Genomic DNA, 6,099 nt, shown 5'->3' with positions numbered 1-6,099 from the left:
AAGACTTCTCGTTAGAGACTTGTCCGTGGAGGAGCAGACGTTTAGACTCTGTTGGAACCGAGCACGCCGAAGAGCGGGCACTCGGCGAATGTACGCACCAGAGATCCCGCTGGGAATGGTGACGGCGCTACCTCACGGCGGGGACTGGGCGAGACTGCAGGGTTGGGAAAATGCAGGTCTACAGATGTTGGGTGACCTCTATGAGGACGGGGTGTTGATCCCGTTCCAGACTCTGCAGGAATGATTCGATTTGCCTAGGGGGGACTATCTGATGCACGCTGCTGTAATCGGAGCCATGCAAGAGCACTGGGGGGAGGGGTTGCAGGAACCTGCCACTTCTATGGCCTGTCAATATAAGATGATGGCAGCCGGAACTTATAAGGCTGTGACCTGCCTATATTCCGAATGCTACGGGAAACCCTGCAGCCACACACCGCCCTGAAAGCTAAATGGGAATTGGATCTCCAGATGGAGATCCCTGATACCACCTGGGGACAATTGCTGCGGCGGGCGAGGAAGAGCACGAGAAACGCCAGATTTCAACTGATACACTTTTACATTCTCCATAGGGCGTAGCTAACCCCAGGGAAACTGAAGAAATACTTTGGAGTTGAGCAGGCGGCTTGCCCTAGATGCAATACAATGGAGGCGGATCTGGGACACCTGCTATGGGATTACCCCCAATTGAGGGACTATTGGCAGGAGATCGGGGAGGCACTGAATAATGCTACGGACAGGGAGTTGCAATATACCAAAGCGGTAGGAGTACTGCACTGGTTTCCTCACACGCCCAAGAATAAGACGACCAGTAAGTTTATAGACATGGGGTTGATACTAGCGAAGAGGGAAATCACTAGGAATTGGAAATCCAGGAGGGGGCCCACGTACAAGCGATGGTACAGTGAATGCCTAAAGTGGGCGGTGAGCGAAAGCACCCTGCGATATCAACTAGCTAGACGTGCTGCAGACGAGAAGGCATTAGAAAGGGCGACAGCATGGGAGTCACTAGTGCAGGTGCTCCGCGATGGTACTGGGGAAGAGGAGGGGGAACATACAGACACTGACATGGAAGATCCCACTAGCACACCGGGTACACACTCTTAGCGAAGGATATATTCCTTCTCGCACACGCCAGAACATATGTTACCTAGTAATCCAGGTATAGGCGCAGGCACGGGGGGGAGGTTAGAGGGGGGGTTTTGGTAGTACGGGGGGTTGCTGTTAGGGGGAGGGGGAGGGGCGAAAATATAAAAGCGGGCCACTTTATCCTGACGTCCGGAACAAGAGAAATAGAGGAAATTGCGGAGGCTGAATATATCACTGACGCTGCCCGGCCTTCGGGATGTGGGCTTACTGGCTGTGTAAATGATTTGCTCAGGCAAACTCTACATTTAATTACTGCATTGATGACATACTTAACACTGTAATGTATATATAAAGTTTTGGTACTGCAATAAAAACGATGTTAAAAAAAAACATTTTAAAATAATTCAAATAAATGTTTTGGGAACAACTTTGTTATATTGATTGCACATTTACAATAGTCTTATTGTAATTTTATATTTTGAAAGTAAGTACATGAAACAAACATATATTTTAATATATATTAAATAGATTTTTTGTTTTTGGATTATATAATATTTAATGCATGTTTTACACTTTTTTGTTCATTTTTTGAATAGTTGATTTTTTTTAACAATAAGTCAGAATATATATTTACTTATTTGGATTTTTTTTTATAATTCTCCATTCTTGTCTATAGGGAGTAGGTATTTCTTTCATTTTCATTACGGTGCCATTTTTTACCTTTTTCTCACTTTTCTGTATCTCTGTTTCGTTTTTAGGTCATTTTGCACGATAGAACCTCGCGGTCGGGATCTGTGTTTCGTCGGTTAAGGTAAGTTTAATTTATTTTACCTTTAAGGTAGTTTTAGGGTAGGGACGTGGTATTAGTAGTGTAGTTAGATTTGTTAGGTCGTTAATTGTTCGATTTTGGTGTAGTTTGGTGTTGTTTTCATAGTTTAGTGTTTTATGTGTTTAACATAGTGTTGGATAGAAGTGTTATGTAGCATTAATTATGTGTTGCTTAAATATGTTATGTTGTATTTAGCGTTAATATTAATGTTTGTGGGGTTTTATATGTTATTGTGGGAGGTTGTTTTTATTTACAGGTTTTCAGTTTCAGGGATGGATGTTTCTGAGGATGCATATTTTTTAAAATGAAAATGTATTTTGTTTTTTTGAAACAAGTTACTTTTTTACATTTCCTTTTATTTTTTGGGTTTGTTGGAGCGTTTTTTTTAAAGATATTTTTGGGGTTTTTGAGTGTTTTGTTTGGGAGAGGATTGCATTGTTGGAGCCTTTTTTCTTCAGTTCTATTTTCTATTTTGTGTTTTTTTAAGCAAATTTGGGGGATTTTCAGTGCTTCTTTATAGAGAGGATTATGAGGTTCAACAGTTTTATTCTTGCATTTTTTGGGGGGGCTTTCTTTTTTAATGGATTCATATTTCGATTTATCTACAATTAATTTATCCATTTTCAAGAATCCTCTACTCCAACATAACTTTAATTAATTTTTTATTATTATGGGTGGGAAATGTTTTTGGCAATATTTTGTTTTTTTATTTCTTTTATTTTACATATTATATTATTTTATATATTTATTCGTACATTTTTAATTTTTAAATCACATAATTATAATTATTAATTTAATAGAAAGTAGAATTGTGTTGTTTAAATGTTGTTTAAATGATTTGTCATGTAATTTATTTTGATGTTTAGGGTTATTTTTTGCTATACTACTTTTGCAGTTTATACACATATATACATCTTTTCCAATTGGCCCCAATACTCCAGAAACCCAATAGAATTGACAAAGCAACAAATGAGATTCTGTAAATTTGTATTAATGGACGGCCTCTTTTGAAAGTTGAACTTGTATATATGTGTATAAACTGTCTATATTGGAAATCATTTTTGTACATATTGTATGTGTCACATAAGCACTATTCACTATTGTCACATGTTGCACTTTTTTACTATGATATTGACAGTCATTTATGAATTACTTTGAACGCATCTTGAAAAATATAAAGATACAAATAGTTCTATACAGGCTTTTCTTTTCATTTATTGCAAGAACCTGTTGTGAATTCCTGTCAGAGGGAGGTGGTAATATCAAATGCAGATAGAATCTACAAATTAGTTGTTTCGCTGCCCGACAGAACCAATTTTCCTTTTAATCATAATGTACCCAGGTTCTGAGGGACACAGGGTTAACCTCAGTTTTTTCATGAAAAGGCTGAGAATTTGGGCCCAACCATCGCCCAATCTAAATCAGCTGATTATACAAGACTGCATCTCAATAGACAAGATTCTAGATATAACTTGGGTTCGCTATATCAAATCTCAAATGGCTATTCTCGGAAGCCCTGAGCTATTTTTAAGCCCAAGAGCTCCAGGCAAATCAGCGATTAGAGACTTGAAGCTGCAGTTTCTGAATAGATCTATGCTGTTTAGGGAGGAAAGGGAACTAGTGAAACCCACAGTGAGAAGTTTTGTCACATTGAGCATAGGTAGACAGCTGCAACCATATCTAACATTTATAAATAGGCCTTATCAGCTGTTTGTCTTAGCTAGATTCAAGCATAGCATGGTTCCCCGGCTACTGGCCTTCCCGAAAGGGTTCTTTAAAGAAGGTTCGCTAAGACCTGTCCTTGTGACAACTTCTCAGATCAAAACATTCTTTATATAATATTTTTCTGTGAGTTCTATGTCTCATTATGTAGGAAATTCATCATCCCCCTCCTAAAAGGTCAACATTTTGAAAAAGTCAGACGAGTGCTAGCATACTTACAAATGTTGGCATCGCCCGTGGTGTGCTTTGGGGTTGCCAGCTACATAACAGGTGCTATTAGGTGCAGGAATAGGCTGATGACAGCCTAAATGGGATTATGTCTTAAATGAATTCATTTATTTAATACTAAGGCCCCAATTAGGAAGGTGAGTGGACTTTGCACGCCCGCCATCCTCGCGGTACTAGGGACCGCTCGCCATAAGGGCGGGGGTCCCGCGTATGGGATTAGGATGCGCCCCCCTCAGCGACGGGTGCATCCTGTATCTTTACCATTCCGCCGCAATGGTACAGATACATGTTGTGCATTTCAAAGCACAATGTGACAGGCACCGCGCGGTGCCTGCCACGTTGTTCTTTGAAATTCTGGGGGGGTACCATAGGTACCCCCCATGTGCACCCCCCACCCCCGTAACGGGCACCCGCAGGGAGTCTCCGCATGCCTTTCCGTGGCGGCATTGACAAATGCCCATACTTATATGGCTGGCGGTGTCTGATAGACACCGCCACCATATTAAACCTTTTCCTTGCGACCGGGGCGGAAAAGCGGCGGATGATCTTTCCGTCCGCCGCGGAACCCCCAGCCATCTTAATATGGCGGGGGGGTCATTGCAGCAAGGATGGTGGGCGGATCGCCCCTCCCAGGCCGGCGGTGGCCTGGGAGCCTGGTGGGGGAGATCTGCCCGCCCTCCTAATGGGCCCCTAAGTGTCTTTTAACAGTATATCATGTAAATAGTAGATATTTTTGATAACTGTAGTATTATTAATATTTATTTATTCACTTAGGACTCATTGTGTTGGATAGGATTGCGTTGTATATGATGGCTTTTTACAAATTGTGCAGTACTATGAATCTTGAAATAATAACTTATGTAATAATGAACTGATTGCATTAGAATGTTTCGTGATGTGCACTTTGATGGTTTTAATCTAACTGAATAAAGTTAAACTTGACTTGACTTGACTTGAAATCATGAAGCCGTGGCATGAGCTGAAGAGGGTTGTGAAACAAAAGAGGAACAAAAACCGTGAGCTGGCTCAGAGGTCTGGTGGTGGCCCTCCCATCCCACCAAAAATATTCACTGCATGGGAGGAAAAGGTGCTTGCCATACTGCATCCAGAGAGACTCACAGGAATACCCAGAGGAGTGCAGGCTGGTAAGGACAAACACTTGTCTACCATTACACTGCCATGTACTGTCTCACACAACTCCAAAGCTAAACATCCTAGGCCCAATTCCATTCATGTACACCACCATACCCCACACAGGTCTCACAGATGTTACATCCATCCCATCTGATCCACCCCAAAGGTATCCATCTATATTTCCAGGGTTGCATGTGTACTGGCAGCCAGTCCTTCAACTTCCGCTAGGCCCCCTGTTCCACCCCTGAGCAGGACGGATCACTCCCCACCCACCCAGAAGCATGTGGCAGCCATTGCATTGTTCACCCTCATGTAACAGGTAGGTAGCCATCTTCCCAGGTTCTGCTGTCTGGGGGCAGGAGGCCTGTAATACTAATCCCATCATGCCCCCTTGTTCCCCAGTGGAGCAAGTTGGCGCAAACCCCACCCACCCCACCCAGAAAATTGTGGCAGCCATTACATTGTTCACCTTCACCTAACAGGTAGGTAGGTATCCACCTTCCCAGGGAGGGCTGTGTGTGTGTGGGAGGCCTTCACTGCAACTCCCAACAAACCCCCTTGTCCCACCCCCCCAATCAGGACGGAACAACCAACCACACACCCAGAGAGATGTGTCACAAATTCCACCCACATGTGACAACAGAACAGGCAAGTAGACAGTACATGCACCCCGCCATGCCTCTCAAAAAGCATGGAGCCAAATGACAACACCAGCCCCCACATCACACATACACAGATACAATTGCCACTTACAGTGTGCAGACAGCTAAACGTATGTAACTGTCACAGAAACAGAAGTGTGACTCAACAAATCCCACATCAAAGCAAATCAGGGCACAAACATGCACAGCACTGAATGCTATCTGTAAGTTACATGGGGGCTGAGCTTGAAGGACCATACGAAAACCAACCAAGCATGGTCTGTCGAACAAATAAATCTAAACCCAGGACATGATAAAGGTATGCATGAGATGACATTGCCTAGTACATGCTCAAAAGTAATGCCTGTCATGCAGAGTAATCAGTAAAGATGCCTCATATCAAGTTGTATTGCAGCCAGTTAGCAGATGCCAACATGTACTCGTAATCACAGAATCTAC

The sequence above is a fragment of the Lissotriton vulgaris genome, unplaced genomic scaffold (assembly GCF_964263255.1).
Source record: "Lissotriton vulgaris unplaced genomic scaffold, aLisVul1.2 SCAFFOLD_5167, whole genome shotgun sequence".
Taxonomy (NCBI): domain Eukaryota; kingdom Metazoa; phylum Chordata; class Amphibia; order Caudata; family Salamandridae; genus Lissotriton; species Lissotriton vulgaris.
This window is presented reverse-complemented; position numbering follows the sequence as displayed.